Below are 19,726 nucleotides of genomic sequence, written 5' to 3'. Positions count from 1 at the left end.
AAGCATAAAAGGTTTGCTGTAACATGGAGTCGCTAAAACTGGCGCTTGACATAATGCTCTTTTTAATTCTTCAAATGCCGAGGTATGTTCTTGTGTCCAAGGGAGGACAGTCGGAGTGGCTGCCTCCTGTGTAGTTAACTGTATGAGTGGTTTGGCTAGATAGGCATACTGGGGAATCCATTGCCTACAGTATGAAGTGAGGCCAATAAATGCACGTACTTCTTTCTGTGTCTTGGGCTGTGAAAGGTTAGAAATGAGCTGTATGCGTTCTCGTGTTAGTTGTCTACCCTCCTTGGAAAGTAAGTGTCCAATGTACACCACTTGCTTTTCACAGAATTGCAACTTGGAAGGGGACACCTTGTGCCCTTTGTCAGCCAGAAAATGTAACACTGTCAGTGATGCATTTGCGCATTCTGGTTCTGAACGTGCTGTAATTAGGATGTCATCTACGTACTGTAGTAGAGCAGTGTTGGGAGGCATGTGAACACTGTCTAGCTGTCTTTTTAATGCCTGACTGTAAATGCTAGGACTCATTGCAAGAGCGAAACCCCTGCCAATTATTCTGTTTACACTACGAGGGAAAAACTATTCATTTGCAAGCATGCTCTTATCTGAAGTCAATGAAGCTTTCAGTGCTGGCTGTAAGGAAGAGCAACTTGACCCCCTCCTTTTATAAACAATTTCTCTGCGGCTCATCAAGTTTTTTTTTCTCTACACTGCCTTCCCCTTCATAGTGATGTCACCCACAGGGCTGTCAGTTTATATCAACAAATGTCAGCGGAAAAGAATTGGAGTATGGCCAATAATAACAAGACAGGTACTGCTCGGAGCTTCAAGAGGGAAAAGCCCTCCCTTTACAAAATATCTTTCCCTGGGAGTCAGGCCACTTCAAGGTCGAAAAACACATTCTCTGTAATTCAAAACAGATAGCTAACCAACATTCTCTAACTTAACTGAAGCAAATTTAAAACGTGATAAAAAGCATCCTAAAATCAGTAATTAATAAGGACATATTTTATTTCGTAACCTAGACACATGCTAGCATTTTAAAATAATTATATCATAAAATATTGTTACTAGCTGCAAAGGAAAAAAAGAAACAGAACAACATGACATGGAAACACATCACATTTTACTTTATGAAAATAACATGTGAAACACTATAATCTTGCATTGCAGAACCAAGAGTTTCATAATTAAATGTGCAAGCTCTTCTACTCTACCTATTAAAAGGGCCAGATTCATCATTTTTCAAAAAGCCATGTTTTCTAATTGAGTGGATTAACTGTCACACGCTATTCTAAAGGGCAGCTTGTATTGGGAAAAATAATAATGAATATTTTGTAGAACAAATTTCTATTTAAAAAAACACACACGTTGTATTACACTAATTAAAAGCACATTCTATGATGGGTCTGTTTTATATGTCCTTCTCAACCGTGAAAACATTAAAGCACCCTCCGTGCAAACCCTTATCTCAATTCGACTGGTTTATTTACAGCTTACCGACCTCTGAGTCAAACACATTAAATCAAGTGTTCCAAGGCAAACCCACACAAATACACGGACGCATTTGAAATAGAATGTTAAATGAACACTTCTTTACTCTCCATGCAAGATGTTACCATTCAGTCAGCAAACTGACAAAGCACATAGGCAGACCCAGCAACCAATGAAAAAGTTAAATCAAACCATCAATCAACTAAATACTCACTGACTTTTAGTGTCAGCTCACATAACCATGCATGTGAGCTACACAGCCATGAAATCGTGCCAAAACGCACTTCCAAACTACGCCAAAAAGACACCTTACCCTCCACCAATTTCCTTCAAACTACTTTGCCGCAAAACTAGACACTCCCAAGTTTCAGCCGATCCCGCAGACTCAGTTAAGAACTACTTAGCACACCACGAAATCTCGGCCTAAAAGCACGCACAAATCAAAACAGCTCCATTTTCCAAAAATACACATTAGCCAAACACACCCTTCCGCCCAAGCCAAAAATCCCCAAAATTCAGCACACCTGGCCATCCACCTCCTCTACCGCTGATCCAACCCCTGGGCCCCTAGCGCACCTGGAACACCCCCAAAATAATTTCTCAATTTTCAGAAAAACGCCCATTGGATAACATGGCAAATCGCACCTCCGCACAAAACATGCTTTTTCCACCACTTCCACAGCTCAGATCCTTTTCAAATTTGGCATCACAGTAGTCCAAGCGATTCCCTAAATCCTCACCAACCAAATCCATCCACTGGAACGGGTACGAATTTCCTCTCAAAAACACGCCCCCCCAAACACCAAAAACGGCCATAAATCGGCCAAATCTCGACCAAAAAACGCCAAAATCCCTCAACACCTTGTTAAACAGCATGTTAAAACAAATACTGCCTTCTCAATACAAGATATTAACTCTTTGGCAGCTGAAGCACAATCTTTCCCCAATGACTGCAGTACATGGGAAAGTCATGAACCCATCTCTCCACGTTATCACATAACACGTACGCACATCTTCAAAACGTTTTCTCCAAGCACTTGAAAGAGATCCAGCTCTCTCCTGCCTAACGTAATGATAACATGCTCTGCACAAACCATAACTACATGGCGCTATTCACAAGCCATGTTCACAAGAAACTCAACAAGTTATAATAATGACATGCTCTTCATAAACCATATTTACAAGGAGCTATTTACAAGGAACTCCACAGTAAACTTATATATATGGGGACTCTTCTAGATAGGAGGAAATAAAAAGCCTCTGATGCTGTCGGCTTCTTTCTACATACTCTAAAGGGTACAGGTGGTGGCGTTCGCGACCTACTGGGTGTTTCTGAGGTGGTCACTCTAGCTAGTTCTTCTGAGAGGACGGGGTAAATACCAGTAACGACGGCATTTCTTTTTCTATCAACCTGTTCTGTTTTGACCCGTTCCCCCTCCTCCCGCAATTCTTTTTCTTTGGCTCTTTCCTCTGCTTGTTTAGTTCTCTCTGCTTTATTGAATTCTTTCTCTGTTCTCCTGTGTGACTCTTTGCGCCATAACTCGATGGCATCTTTCTGAGAGGGTCTTGACTTCCTTTTCCATAGCGCTTCCTCTACTCTCATAATGCATTCTGAATCCCATGTTAATGAGATAGGCCATCTATACTTTTCCTCCAGGTCCTTTGTATAGTCTACCCATAAATCTAAAAACAAGATGGCGTTTAATCCATGCTTATTATACATATAATGACCAGGTGTGTCTCTAGGCGGGATGTTAACTGACTCTTCTAGTATACCTTTTCTGGTCCCTATCCGACGCAATTTTGAAAACAGTGGCATGTTGAAAGTCAGTGGTTTAGTCAGTGGTGATGGAACCAACACAATGGAAATACAATACACAAAAAATAGACTGAAACAATCAACAATCATTCACACTAAAACATCATAACATTAAAACAAACATGATCTAAACCAATACAGAGAACTAAACATGTACTTGAAAAACTATATGCACTGGGATACAGTACAACCATACCGGTCTCAAAAATGAGACACGTCTTTACCGTGCCCACGTTTACCATGGACCCGTCTTGACCGTGCTCGTGTAAACGAACCCGTCTTTACCGTTTTCACGAATAACGTGAACCCGTCTTTACCGTTTCCACGAATAACGTGGACCCGTCTTGACCGTGTTCATATAAAATGAACCCGTCTTGAAACTTTATGCATTCCCCATAGTGGTACTCACCGAGAAGCAAAACTTGAAACTTGAAGGCCTCGGACTTCTACGCATCTACGTCTACGTCTACGCATGCGCCTCGGAACGGGTGGACCTCTGGAAACCTCGGACCTTGCTCTCTCACAGGTCGGGCTCTGGTTGAGACGATCCGCAATCCTCACCGCCTCGTATGGATGCCTGGTCACAGTCCGTCCTCCTCCTGGGCCTGAGGGAGTAGTGGGAAATCCCGATGGCGTGTACACGTTAAAGTCCGTCACGGCTGTAGAAGGGGGCAAAGCTGGACCTACAACTCCGGCGCGTGGGGAAAAGGATATGTTCCTATTCGGGCGCCAAATTAATGTGGTAAATAAAATATTACCCTGGCATAATTTCTAGGCATTAACAATTAGCATGTATCAAATGAGAGGCAGAGAGTCCGTGGTGTCCAAGTTAAAAGGGCTTTATTCCAATAACTCGAGTTAAGGGAGAATCTGTTCCATCACCAATGAGGTTCAGGAAGGGTCTTCTAACATTATTTACAGAGAACAACACATATATACATTTTTCCTTGTACATAGGGAGGAGCGCTCCAGGCAGAGCATGAAAGAAAGAGATAAGAGCATGTGGGCGTGCATGAGGGTGTACACTTGATGAGTCACAGGTGGGTGATAGGTGGGTGGCTACATAGAGGAGGAGTTACATGGCAGGCTGGAACTTTGCCCTACTTGTGCACGCAATTTGAGCATGACGTGCAATTGACGTGTAACTGGGAGGAGAGCTGACTTTCAGTCTAGTAGAGAGGCCTTTAGTGTCAGGGCGACCAGCACGTCTTGTACTAACTGATATCTTAAGTCAGGGGATGTATTATCTGAAGCAGAGGTTGCTCATCACTAAGAATCAGAAAAAGCATATATTTCTTCGTGCATTGCATGGGGGCTGTGAGCTTTCTATGGATGCAAGCACTGTGATTTACTTCAATGGAGACAGAGAGGCCAGGCCCTATCTTCCGCGGACGGGTTCTGTTTACCTTTTTCACCGGGCATGCAGATAACTGTTAAGCAAAATATACTGTCTTGGCAACCCTTGCTCAGCTGAGCTAGAAGTATGCGAGGTCAGAGATACGTAATTGCAGCTTTCAGTGTGTCAGGAGTCATGAAAACCCTGATTCAGAAAGTGGTTCAGACTGAACCACAAAAGAAAGGGTTCATTACGATATTTATTTAAAAGTGCACAATGCAAATACATGGGCCTTCATGTTAGCTTAACGTTTGGGAAACTTGATGACAGGCACCTTAATGCAGGACGTGATTGCAGAGGCCTTGTGATTCAAGCCACTAAGAGAAATATGCATGGGTGACATGCACATATATGTAACATAGGGTACACGTAGGGGGCATCTTGGTCAGGCAAAATTTCATTTTCCTCACCCCAGCTGATTGGAAATACGTAAGTAGGGTACATGAAATCTCGCATGTCGCACGACAACACGAGACTCCTATGCCAAGTCATAGAACACTCCTCAAACTCACCACGCCCGGCTGTCGCAATCACACTAGACGCCGAAAAGGCATTTGACAGAGTATCCTGGCACTTTCTTGAGAAATGCCTACAAGCGTACAGCTTAGGGGACGAATACACGAAGAAAGTCATGGCACTATACAAAAAAACGATGGCGCAAATAGCCATAAACGGAAGCTCATCGTCCCCGTTCGAACTAGAGAGAGGAACAAGACAAGGGTGTCCACTATCCCCGCTACTGTTTCTACTAGCCCTAGAACCACTGATCACAGACACAATAGCAAACAGAGACATCACAGGAATAACAATTAGCAACACAACAGCCAAGATCGCCGCCTACGCGGATGATCTACTTATAATAACGAACAAACCAGCCCACTCTATACCAGCACTCATGCGTACAATCGATACATATGCCAAACATTCAGGCTACAAACTTAAAAAAGACAAAGCTGAATGCATGCCACTCAACATACACACAACCAGGGAGGTAACAGGAGACTCAGGCCTAGCGTGGCAACCAAAAGCTGTCAAATATCTGGGCATCCAATTTAAAAGAAGCCTGAGAGGCACCCTAGAATTGAACGAGAGGCTCACTCTGAGAAAGATAAAAGATCTACTTGACACGTGGTCACCCAAGTTCATCACATGGTGGGGTAGAATAGACTAATAAAATACTTTGAAGAGGGTCAAAGGGAATATTTTTACTGACCTGACATCTCAATTCCCTCCTATTGTCATATCAAAATACAAAATAGAGATGCCTCTGTCCACTAAGTGTGTTACTGTACTAATCACTAAGAACCAACAAGGATTATACAAATGAATAGTGAGTTACATCTGGCTGAGGAATTCCCACCAGCCCACCCTTCGGGCGGAATCTCATTATGTGGGAGTTGTTAAACAATCCGAACACCGCCCAAACCATCAGTTGATGGTGCGGATATGGATGTCAAAAGGGACTCTAGCCAGAGTTACTCAAAAAAGGTGATGCTAATGGAGTGCAGTGCTATAGTGAAAGTGATGCTTAAAATTGACTACTTGGACAAAAAGTATGTTTAATAAGGATCGTCCAGGTGTCAAGATTAAAACCACGCCAGGTAGTCTGAATCTATAACTACACTGTGGCGCTGTGCAGGACGGTCAACATGTTTCTGCCTTGATGGAAACTCTGTCCGGCTTTCTTCAGGACCCTAGTAATGGAATGCTACTGCAACAATCAGTGAGGTGATAGTAATGTGTGAAAAAATAATAATAAATGATATACTTTACAATACTTATATCGACCAGGAACTTGGAGCCCCAATGAACTCTGGAAGAAGAAAATTGTCTTTTCCTGTTTGGAAAGAATACATAGAAGACACACATATTTACATGTATATATCCACATAGTTACAAAGAAACTGTACATACAATACACCTGCATGAGTATTGTATACCCAGCTTTATCATGGGCATAATAGTCCAAGCAGAGAGAGGAAATACCTCTCAGTAGTACTCACCCAGCTTTTTGTGGGAGACAACCTCACCTCACCCGGCAACCGCTCGGGAATGTGAGGCCCCGCTATATTGTGTAAAAAAAAGATTAAGGACATAATTAGGAAAAAAACTATCTCATATGCCCAGGTAAACTAATTCACATCTAAACCCTAACAATTTGTAGTGGACACTGTCTTGTCATCCTATGGCTTAACCTACCCAAATGTCAGACAAAAGATGGAATGAACTCACTTCTATTAAAAATTCTTTAAACTAGTTTCATGGCTTTGTTTATTTGAAGTTAACAGATACTCTTTAGTTACTATTTTGCTCCCTACACACTTGGTGTTGCACCAAATATGAGAAACAGAAAGAAAAGTGGCAGAGAGAGATGGCAAAACAGTTTAAAAATACTGAAATCCACAGATTGACACAGATTAAATCCAACCTGTTTCTTTTAGACCAAGCAGCATTAGCTCCAGACGAGGAGGAAGGAGAAACCCTTACCTGTCCGTCGGTACCTCTCTCTGACATCCGAGAGGAAGTGGAGGTACCGACTGGACAACCCTTCGCGTTTATATAGCGGAGCTGATTGGTTAATTGCCCGCTCGAGGACGCCAATTATGATCGTTTTTACCTCTTTGTGCCTGTGTTTTACCGAAGGAAGAGTTTACTATTCCGGCGAGCATGCGCGAAGAGCGCCGGTTAGCGTGCGCATGCTCCAAGGAAGAAACGCTATTCCCTGGCACATGCGCTGATGTATGCCGCCCGGAGTCCCGAGCAAATATCTATACAGTGTGCTGTATCTCCGTAACTCACTCGACATCTGCAAACCACGTGAAGCGCTGAGCGTAGTGCACCCTTGAATGAATCCCAGTCCTCAACATATAAACAAGCATTTGCAATGCAATAGGTCTCGCATTTACGCATGTTTGAGCTATTGACATTGCAAATGACAATGCCTTTTATTTTTATTTTCCTTTTTAAAACATAAATAAAAGGCATTGTCATTTACAATGCCAATAGCTTAAATTCGTGTAAATGCGAGACCTATTGCATTGCAAATGCTTGTTTTCCTTTTCATCGCATTGTGGAACTCGAAGTAATGTTGATCCCACTTGAAAATGAGCAGTATAAGTCCTAGAATAAAAAGAGAAAACCTGGACTGGATGAGCTGCTTACAAAAGGACCTGGAAAACGCGAGTGTTCCTGTCTGAAGGAGCCTTCGCTGGAACGTGTTCTGTGGCCTCCAGCAGAATTCTCAGATATCCCAGGTCCAAGCTTGTGTATTTCATCCCCTCCAGCTTTTGGCTTTCCTTTTTGGAATCATTATTGGTATAAATGGGACTACTAATCCCATAATGCACAGCTAAAGCCCAACTTGGATGAGCTCCATGGCAGCTCGCAAGCTCTGCAGTGTTAGCAGCCACATGCACAATCACGGATAGGAAACAATGGCTGCCTCTCACAGTCACTCTTGTCAACCGAAGCCTCACCTCCTCTCTCCTCGTGCTCTTTACATAACCTAACCTAAAACAAGCCAATTACATCTGTTTTCTTTGTACTTATGTGTTTTTAGTATTGACATCTAGGCAGTTTCCAACAAAGGGTGGCTTCCCATGAACTCTCTGCTTTTATTAGCAGCTGGTTCCTATTAGGGACGAACCAATAAAAGGCAAATGATAGAGCCGGCGGTGTGTTCCTACACGCCGCGTTTATCACTCAGCCACCCATGTGTTTCAATTTACTAATCAACCCATAGAGCCCCGCCCACCAATAAACTGCATTCCATAACTCGCATAGTTCTGATTATTTTGGTAAATGTAGCGTTTCATAGATAAAAAGGGCAGGGTCCTGGCTCGGTCTACCTGCTGCTCCCTGGAACTCACTCCCAGGTTTCCACAGCTCCGCTCCTTCGGCACATTCGCCCCTGGCTGGTGACTTTTTACAGTGTCCAGCAAAGAGTGATTTTGAAGTGAAATTTCTGCTGTTTACATTTAAAGAAAGCAAACTCACCGCCGCAGCCCGGCTTCAACAGGAAGCCAGGCAACCTTTGTTGGGACGGGGGCGGGGCCGGGCCAAAACAGGAAGCAGGCGCTCCTGTGCCCGCCGGAGGTTTTCCGTGTTAGCTAGCGGGGCCCCCGTGCTCGTGGAGAGCCCCGCAGCCCCCGCCGCTGAACCATAATGACCCGCTGGCTGCCGAGGGACACGCAAGAAGAACCTGGTGAGTGGGGTGTGAGGGGGATGTGTGCGCGCGTGTGTGTGTGTGTGCGCGCGCACGTGTGTGTATGCGTGTGTATGTATGCGTGTGTGTGTGTGTTAAAATAGCACGATGACTGGTTGGTGGTGGGGGTGGGTGGGGGGAAGGTGGTGTGTAGGCGAGTGTCTGTCTGCCCGTTTGTCTGTTTGTATGCACGCGAAAGCAAGCGAAACAGCGCGCAAGCAGTCAGAAGCAAAGGCGCGCTCACGAGGAGAAATCTGAGACAGCAGAGGCTCGTGCCCAAACGCTGTCTCAAATTCCCCCGAAAGTAACAGCTATAGGTCCTGAGCTAGACAGCGCATGCTACGCATGCGCAGCTCTACGCTCGACCTAAAAAGGCCATATGTAGTGTTTTACAAGACTGGTTAGTGTCAAATGTTCTTTGTCTATAGAAACGCATTTTGGCAGGTAGGCAGCGCATCTGTCTAATTGCACGCCTGGAACACACATAATATTTAGCTGGTGTGAGGGGTTTATCATCAAGCATATTCAGATTGGGGAGATGCTATTCCATTACTATAAACGCTGCACACACCCATGACAGAGACACTGCTCTCTTTTCTAGATTAATCATGAGAATGCAGCCCTGACCAAAAGGCAATACACCCTTGCAACCTTAGTTGAGGAATCGATATTGACACCTTAGACCATAGGCGGAGTAGAATAGACACCATCAAAATGATGGTAACTCCCATAATCAATTACCTTGCAGACATGCTTCCCCTGGCCCTGACAGAAGACTTCCACAAAAAAATAGACCAGATGTTCAATAAATTTATATGGAGAGGGAAAAAAGCAAGAATAGGTCTATGTAAACTAAGGCTGGGGAAAAATTGGGCGGACTCAACATAGCGGACTTGAGAACATTTCAGCTAGCATTCATAGCCAGACAGGGGATGCACTGGATACTTCCTGCACAAAAATACTCGCCGACATGGCTAGCCATAGAAAAAGCCATGCTGCATGACACCGATCCACTCACATTACTCACATCCAACAAACAGGCACTCAACAACAAACCGATACTAAAGATTACGAAACAGGTGCTACTGAAGGTAGACCGTAACCTAGAAATCGCATCAAAAACTCACAATGGGAGATACTCTGGTCTAACCCCAAGATTAAATACAGGCAGAAAACACTAGACATGATCACATGGAAGAAATTAGGAAATTCAATTTCCAGCACAACTGAAAACGGAAGGAAAGCCATACACCTTCAACAATCTAAAAAAAAACACAACCTCCCAGACTTAGAACTATACAATTTCCTAGCTATCAAAACAGCCGTTACAAAATCTAAACTACACAAATAAATCCCATCCATCTTCCAGTTTATGGATAACATAAACAAGACAGGGCACCAAGTATCACTCCTATACAAACGGATCCGACCCGTCACATCCAAACTTAACGCCAAAAAAAGGCCTATTGGGAAACCCAGATAAACTACAAACTTACAGAACACGAAATACAGACATTATGGGCTTCCCCATCCAAAAACATGATATCCCCCGCACTAGCACAGACCAAATTCTGGTTACTTCACCAAGCGCATTGGACACCAGCACGACTAGCCTCCATAGGTCAAAAGGACAACAACACTTTCTGGAACTGCGGAACAGAAAGAGGAGACTTAGAACACCTCATCTTTAGCTGAACAAAAGTCAAAAAATTCTGGAAAAATGTGCTAGATTTCACAAACAGAGCGCTAGGTTGCAGCCTTAAGCAAACATTTGCCACAATCGTCACAGCACACATCTCACCAGACATCTCCACCCACGAAAGACAGAAATCTCCTTGACTTCCTCCACACGTCAGCAGCAAAAATGGTACTCACGACTGGAAGGACACAACCAAAGCCGCATTCAAAGGGTGGCTAAATTGGGCTATCTTCCTCAGAGGTGCAGACTACAACACCCTAAAAAACACACCAGGGAGACACCCCGATAGAGAGATGCGGCCTAAACTGGATAATCTGATAGACTCCTTCAAACCACCATAGACAAAACATAACCAGACTCTAAGCTGGTAGGGACTTTCTGTCACAAACAACAACCACCACTCCAGGTTCCATGTTTTATGTTTTATGTTTCTAACTAAGTGCCAGCCAATGGCGACAATAAGTGTTACATGTTACTTGTGGGCCAGTCCAACAGGGCGAACAAAGTCGTACCGTCGAACTCATCACAAATGCCCGTCGCGATAATCCTTCATACAACGTCAAGTCTATATGTTTTGTCAATATATGTAACCTTTGAATACCAATAAAAAATTTTTTTTTTAAAAAGTAAAAAAAAGAAAGCTATGGTGTGAATTTACATATGCCCTTGTGGAAACACATCAAATAGCCCAGGAGTGCCACCTCAGGTGTGGACGATACCTCCACTTCTATCATTTTAGGTATTTCTTTGCATACCAAACGCCAGTAGGCCCCAATCTTAGCGCAATTCCATACAAGGTGCGCAAAGTCAGCATGTGGGGCTCCGCATTTGCTGCAAGAGTGCGGCCTACCTGGATCATTGCTGTGTAATCTTTCCAGGGACATATAAACTCTCTGCAAAAATGTAAAATGCAATAATTTGTGCCGACTATATAAAGAGACCTCTTTAGTTTGTGCGCAGCAGAAAGCACAGTGTGAGTCCTGAATTTCATGTCCCAAATGGCCCTCCCAAGCCTCCCGGATCCTGCTCTCTACTGGGAACTAATGCCATGCACTCACAATACTTTTTTTTAATTAGGTGTTCGCCCCCTGTGGTCATAATTACTAGGGTTAGCGGGATAAATGGTGTGGGCTCTAGGGGGAACTCAGCCATCTCCGCCCAAAGTGCACAGCGGACTCGGTTGAGAATAAAGTGGTCCATGAATGTAGCCTCACTGAATCTGTCCTTCTCAGTGCTGGAAAAAACATGGCCTTCTGTGAATGGGTCTCCGACTTTGCTCATTGAATAAGCAATGTGTGTTGCACCAGCTTTTCTTGTGTGATTAGGATCCACATCACAGCTTATTTAATATTGGAATCTTTGGGGAATACAATGTAACTCGCACCAATTTCTGCCATGCCCAGCTGGTAGTTGAGACCGCTTGAATATCTCTGGGGTATCGCGGAAATCCCAGTGGCAATATATTCTGTTCAATGGGGCTGGTAAGACTAGAGCAGCCTCTGGTCTGGTGTAAGAGATCCGGGCAACTGGGTGAAGCCAAGAGTGAGCAAAACTACACTGTGCAACCAAGTAGTACACATGAGGATTAGGTACTCCGACTCCTCCTCTGTCGTACGGAAGGGTCATGGCGTCAGAGCTAACCCTAGGTCTCTTCCCACCCCATGTTAGTCTGATCAGGTGGGATCGTGTAGTGCTAAAAAAACTATTTGGGAGCGGGATCGGGATGTTGTTAAACAGGTATATAAATCTCGTTAGCACAATCATTTTTAGGTTTCGCCTGGCGTCCGCTGCGCAGCAGCGTTCGCGCAGGCGAAATCTAATGTTAGAATAGTATGGGGGACTTGAACCCGCCCCTTCTTCCATTGGCTAGCTCCATAAATGGAGGCTAGCCAACGGCGTCACTAGGGTTTGTGTCACCCGGTGCGGTAACTCATGGTGACGTGCGGTCCGCACCCCCCTAGTGATGCCACTGCCAGGAACCTTCTGTTGTGGTAAAATTGGCTAAGTTCCGAGGACAAATATCAATATTTTGCATCTAGATCCTTGATTGTACAGGGACGACAGCGTCTTCCCTCTCGATTTTTTTCCTGTAGTCTTAGCTTTCTGAAATGGCTTAGCAAGGTAAGTCTACATCATTCATCTTGGAGATCTCTAATTCTCTAGTTCAACAATGCCTCTCTCAAGCAGTGGCAAGCTGACGGGTCAGAAAAAGAAATGGCAGTGGTTGCCTGTTTTATTTTTCCTCTTGAGATATACGGTTCAGTGTTTGCCTGTTTTTGTTGGTGAATTGCTTTAAGAGGGAGTGAAATTATCTGTGCCTCAGTCATTTTAAAAGAGAAACGTCAGACCTCACCTCACCACCCCTCCGGCTCCGCCCCAAAGGCTAAGCTGGGCTCTAGCCCTCCGTGACTTTTTTCACCCTGCTGGAGACTTCTCTCTCTGCACCTTTTATTGCGTGTTCTTTTCTGTGCTGCAGGCACTCTCCATTCACAGCTCTGCTCATAGTTTATGCAATCAGCTCGTTCTGTTTCCCGATGTCTCATGGGCCTTATGTGTACCATTTCTCCCAGGCTCCTTACCTGTTCTGGAACCTTGCACCTTGATGTCTGCTCTTATCCAGGCCTCCTCCTCTTATCCAGGCCTCCTCCTCTCTTCTCCTTCTTTCAGGTGAGTTGGCCTCAGTTTGCCACTTCGAGTTCCTGCTCATCTCCGTGCAGAGCTCAGAGCAAAGCCCATGTCTAGGCCGACGTAGCTTTTGACTCTACTGGTGCGGATCTGCCGGCTCTGCTCGCAGTGGCTGTGGCCCCCCTGTCAGCGCAAGCTGCACTGGTCTAGCACCAGCTAATTCCGTACCGGCAGAGAGAGACCACAGGCCCGACCCTCCCCTGCCGACTTCCATGCCTGCCTTGCTGCCCACATAATTTCTGATGGCGAGGCACTCTGCTCTGTACACATTGTCGGTTCTCCCAGGTCCTCCGACTGCCACAGTGGAGGATCACCTAGTAGTTGGTAGTCAGATACCGCCGGCACCTGTAGGGTGAGCCGTGGCCGCAGACACAGGGACACAGAGCTCGGGTCGCCTGGTATGGAGCTCGTCTCTACCGACGTGTGATGAGGTGAATGAACCGGAACCGGAAAGACAAGTGAAAACTGATGCAATACTACGCCCCCCAGGGTTTGGCTTGCTCTGTGCATAGGTGTGTGTTTCATTGCGCCTCTGTTGGGTGTCTGCCTGTCATTCACCCTGTCTGGGGGCTCCGCAGCCAGAGTCTCCGCCTGACTGCTTTTCTGTCACCTCGTCTTTCTGGGAAGCAGATTGTCCGTGACCCTGTCTGCATCTCTGTGACCCTTCCACTGCATGTCTGTGTATCTTTCTGCGAGGGGGCCTGCGGAACGATCACGGTGTCTGTTTGCTTTGGTGTCAAGGTGTCACCCCATGTGAAGGTGTCACCCGGTGCGGTCCGCACCCCCCGCACCACCCTAGTGACGCCACTGAGGCTAGCCATTGGAAGACATGGTTGTCCATCACTGTTTCCCCCGTCACGACGCGAATCGTGGGCGTTTCTGACTCTTTTTTTAAGTCCCACATCCTCCCTCTCGCCGAGGAGGTATCCCGCCGTCAGCGATCCATTTGTTTATCCCCCGCCCTCCCTCCCGTTGTCCGTGCCTTCTTCCTACCACCCGCCGGCCCACTGTCCGTGCCTCCTCCCTCCCGCCCACTCCTCTCGCCGAGGAGTTATCCCGCCCTCCTCCCGCCGTTAGCGATCCATTTGTTCCCGCCCTCCTGCAGGCAGGGTAGGTTTAGATTTTTTCCCCTCTACTCAGCGTCATTTTCGTGTATTTTCAATATAACCTTTATAGAAATACATACTGTGACATAAGTTTGCGCAACTCTTGACAAAAGCCTCTGTCGCGGTTGTTTGCGCGTGCGCATTGCACTGCCCCCGCAGCGCTTGCTCAGTCCACCACGCCCGGGTGCCGGGTGTTCTCTGCGCATGCGTCGCGCTGCTGCGGCGTGCTCAGCGGTGCGAGGCGTGGTACTTTCTTTTCTCTCGGGTCTCCTTCTGCGGTGCCGGTTGGGTTTTGACAAGGACTGAGCAGAGGCGTGCGAGCAAGCCCCCGAAGAGCCGCGACAAGATGGTGCTCGACCTAGACCTCTTCCGTGCCGACAAAGGTGGAGACCCAGAGGCGGTGCGGGAAACCCAGCGCAAGCGGTTCAAGGATCCGGGGCTGGTGGACCGACTGCTGCAGGCTGACGGGGTCTGGAGGCGGAGTGAGTACACGAGGGGGCATGCACGAGCGGGGCCAGGTAGGGGTGGAAAGTGGGAAAGGCTGTGGAGCGGGATAAGTGGGGAGACTGGGACAGACAGGAAGGTGCATTAAGTGTATTTGGCTGTGATTGAAGATGAGTCGTATCTCAAGGCAAGGATGGGGTAGATGAAGGTATTGCCTGTGATAGATTATATTGGCTGGCACTCAGCGGGACCCTGTTATGGATCTCCGTGGAGCCCTATGTCCACGTGCACTGTGGGTTATTTCATTCTGGTGCAATGCACAGTTGTTCATTGATCAGCCTCAGGAGGTTGTTTCCAGTTGTTTTACCCCTATGGTAGCTTTGTAGCACGTATAGGCGTATGTGAGCACAGTAGGTTTTGTTTCTTGATTGGGTGATTGATAAGATGAAATTGATGTAGAAAAGAGGGCAAGGGCTGACATTTTTTCTTTCGAGCCTGCTGTCCAGGGTGTCACATGCCAGGGTCGTCAAATACAGAGGCTATCTAGCTTTAATTCCGCCTCATACCTCTTTCTTCCATCATTTCTCTTCTCTTTCTCTGTCGGGTCCTTTTTGTAGTCTGCTTTCTCTCTTTGCCCCTCTTCACTAGCTCTCTCTTCCCCCTTTCTGCCTATGTTTCTCTTGCTTTGGATCAAAGTCTTATGCTGAAAAGTAAGTCCAGAGCCCCCGAAAAACGAGTACTGGTGAGCACCCAATGTTAGTGCAGGCTGAAATTTAGCACTGAGTGTAACTTCAAAGGCGATGTCTGCATACATAAACCCATATATCGGCTTGAGTGAAGTACATGTATTCATGGTCAGCACCTTCTTCTCTCTATGCAGTCTTTGAGAACATTGCAGGTTGAAGTTATCGAAGTTGGCTCACTTATTGGAATCTAGGTACAAAGGACCAGCCATGTTCTTTTTAGAGAAGCATTTGCAAGTATAGAGCCTCCGATCTGACATGTGAATTTAATGAGTCTTTGGGCGTAAATGTCAGCAAACATTTGCTAAATGACATATGCTCGATCCAAAACCTTGCTACCGTGTGAAGGTTATTGTCTCTATGCCATACCCCATTCTTTCAACTTTCAGTCACAACCAATGTTCCCTGTAATATTTTTCCTTTATGTGTGGCAATAAAGGTGCTTTGTGCACTACAGTCAAGGCTGCGTGCACTGAAGACAAACACCAACTTGATACACACGTATGTGCAGCGTGCAAGCTACCAAAATCAGTGGCATAGCCATGGGTCCATCTGCCCTAATCTAAGCCAGAAAAATATTAAGCTATTGGCATTGTAAATGACAATTCCATTTATTTATCTGTTTTCAAAACCAACACATAAATAAAAATGTTGTCATTTAAAATGCCAATAGCTCTAACTTTTGCAAAGGCGAAACCGTTGCATTGTAAATGCTTGTTATCAACACGACTCGACCAGCTAGTGAAAGGGGGAGACGTAACCATCACTCCACTTGCGTTTCGAGTTTTTGCACCGCAGGGCCATAATTCAATCTTATAATCTGCTCTGTTTCTGTGTGGATGCCGATTCTGAACACCACTCAAGATGGAATTCACAATTCCATTTCTTAGTGCATGGAGTAATGGGGAATATTTCTGATTTGCCCCAATTTATACCCAGTCCAGAGGAACCGCCAAATCGTATTATTTCCCTAATTAGGGGCTCTAGATTCTCCTGGAGAGAGCGCACGTAAAGGATGATGTCATCAGCGTAAAGAGAAATAACGAGAGGGCCCGTCTTGAGCTGCAGACCTCTATGTAAGTGACATTCTTGTTTGTGTCTAACCAGGGGGTCCATGGCCAGGATAAAAAGCAAAGGGGAGAGTGGGCATCCTGTCTGGTTCTACATGACAGGCTAAAAGACCACGAGATCATACTGTTTAATCGGAGCCGGACTGTAGGTCCATTATATAATAAGGAGGTGAGGTCGATGAAGCCTCTTGGCATACCCATCCTTTCTGTTCACGCCAAGGAAGAAAGGCCACTCACAGGGGTTTAAGGCCTTTTCCGTGTCAAGCAGTATTGCTGCTGCCGGCACCTCAGGCGATATTCTATGTATAACTACGAACAACGTCCTCCAGTTGAGGGCGGTCGATCTATGAGGAATACAGCCCGACTGGGCAGGGGAGATGATACATTCTAACAACAAGACCAGCCTTAGCGCTATCATTTTTGCCAAAATGTTATAGTCGAAGTTCAGGAGTGAGAGGGGACTATATGACCCACAGGCCATTGGATCCTTCCCTGATTTGGCCAGCAGTATTATTACTGCCTCACACAGCGTTAGGGGCAGTTCCTTATGCTCAAGGGCTTCGTTATAGACCTCTAGCAAGTGTGGTGCCAACAACTCATTGTATGTCTTATAAAAATCTCCTGTGAAGCCGTCTAAGCCAGGTGCCGTGGAGCCGTTCATAGCGTCTATTGCACTAACTATCTCCTCTGTGGAGAAGGGTTCTGCAAGGAACTCTTGCATGAATTTCTCCAGCAAAACTAATGCAATCTCTGATAGATATTCCTCTTGTTCCGAACAATTGCAATCCACCCGAGATGTATAAAGTGCAGTGTAGTATGACACAAACTCATCCCGTATATCCGAGATATTCGTAATAAACACTGAATACAATATATACCTTGGCATCGTAATGTTTTAATATATGTCTAGACTGTTAAGTGTCTTTGTGGTTCTACTTATGTATGTATGATGAAGATGCATGATTAAGGGAGGTCCTTGAACTAGAAGAAGTTTAGTGCAGGAAAGTGAATAGTGGAGTTGAAGTGTAGTCTAGTATATCAACTGTGATCAAGGGAACTTTACTCTGTTTATATTCGTGAGAATCCGGCCAGTGGCAAAGCGAAGCTTAGTGATATATGATCGCCCGGTTGGAGTCCTCAAGAGTCGCGCTAATGTATGCCTTGGCCTATCCCCCTTCCCATATCCTCAGGCAATGCAATATTTAGTTAGAAAGGGTGTCTCCCGTTCTGCCACCTCCCTAAACTCAGATAGTAAACCCAGCCGGGCCGTGTCAGGTTACACCATCAGTTCTGTATCTAATGTGTCCAATTGTATTTCAATGTTAGCTATCGTAGCCCTCAAATCTTTCAAAACATCAGCATGTTTGGAAATGCAGACACCACGCAGGCATGGCTTAAAGGCCTCCCAGAGCGTAGCCCAGGTGTCCACAGATCCAGTATTTGGCTCGAAGTAGTCCTCTATTGTAGGAGAGGAGGGTCTGCTTCCTATGGTCACCCCCACTTTTTGCTTTTGCTTTACTGGTTTTCGAATTAGATGTGGCTGTGGGCCTGCTAATCAGACCCACAGCCCAGATGCACTCTCTCTAAATTCACACCATGTACTCTAGGTACATCCACAATTGGGAATTGGTTCACCTTATCAGCCCCTGTAGAAGTGTACCCTAGGTACTCAGGGCATACGTGTAACCAAGGCCTACCAGGGTCTGCAGCATGTATTATGCCACCCCTGGCTGGCCACTCAAACTGACACAACTGGCTGACCAGCCCCTTTTATTTGTATAAAGGTAGGAGCTGAACCCCAGGACTTTGTAGTCCTCTATGGCCACTCAGAGTTCAGACCTGAAAATGTCATCAAGCAAAGCCCGCCCTGGAAATCTCCACTGTCTCTCACTGCCCTCCAGTCTAGGGACACGCACCCCCAACACCACCAGAGAATGATCAGAGTAGGTTCTTGGGAGTATTCGAAGAGACCTATACCGGGTAGCCAAATTCGGAGAAACCAATCAATAATCTAGCTTGGTCCAAGTGTCGTATTGGGCTATGTAATGTGTGAATGCACGTTCTATCGGGTTGCGCTGTCTCAGATATCACTCAATCCCACGGAATCGCACATATCTAGCAGTGCCCTGCGAGTGCGTGGCTTGGTAGTAGAGGAAGTAGAGGAGCGGTCAAGGGTTGGGTTCGCTAACAAGTTAAAGTCCCCTCCCATACAGATGAACTCGGCCTCCAGTTGCAAAATATGTGAATGCAGGTCGTGAAATACTCTTTGAGCAATCTACACTAGGGGCATATATATTGACCAAAGCGATGCGATGACCCATTAATTGACCTGCAACCATTGTATAGCGTCCGTCTTTATAATTGTGCACTTTGTATAGTTGAAAGGGAAGACGTTTGTGTATTAGGATTGCTGTACCTCTTGCATATGAACTGTAGCCCACAAAATATAGATGAGGGCCCCAACTTGCAGCAAATGCAGTCATGTCTGTTCTAGGGGGAGATGGGCCTCTTGCAAAAATGCAATGTCAGCTCTGTGGTGCTGCAAATAGTGTAGTATGTGCTTCCCTTTTCTAGCATTATTCAGTCCCCTAACATTCCAAGTAATAAACGATAGGTCGGAGAAAGAAACATGAAAAATGTTAACCTAGTTTAACCAAAACGTGAATCTACCTATAGATGGGTCATCAAGGATATGCAGTGAGAAATGTAAGAATGCAGGAAGTTGTCAGCATTGCAAGAATTTCAGCATGAACCCCCAAATGGAACAAGTGTTTAGCATATAGCCATACACCTGCAAGCATTGGGGAAGCAGAGATGTATGTACCTCTCAAATTCCGAAAATATCTGGCCTACAGTCTAACAGTATATACATTAATTAAAGCATACAGATACAGTGTCATGATCTAAACATCACGCCACCTTTTCTTGGACCAGTGGTGCTGAACCTTCTGCTATTTTAGCAACATTGGAGTTTTCTCCCGTCTCACAAAACCTAGGCACACCCATGTCCTTGAGCAACTCAATTGCTGCAGATATACAATGAATAAACAGCTTCTATAC

Source organism: Lissotriton helveticus, chromosome 2_1 (genome assembly GCF_964261635.1).
Source record: "Lissotriton helveticus chromosome 2_1, aLisHel1.1, whole genome shotgun sequence".
Taxonomy (NCBI): domain Eukaryota; kingdom Metazoa; phylum Chordata; class Amphibia; order Caudata; family Salamandridae; genus Lissotriton; species Lissotriton helveticus.
The sequence above is the reverse complement of the archived record's forward strand: the minus strand, read 5'-3'. Positions refer to the sequence as shown.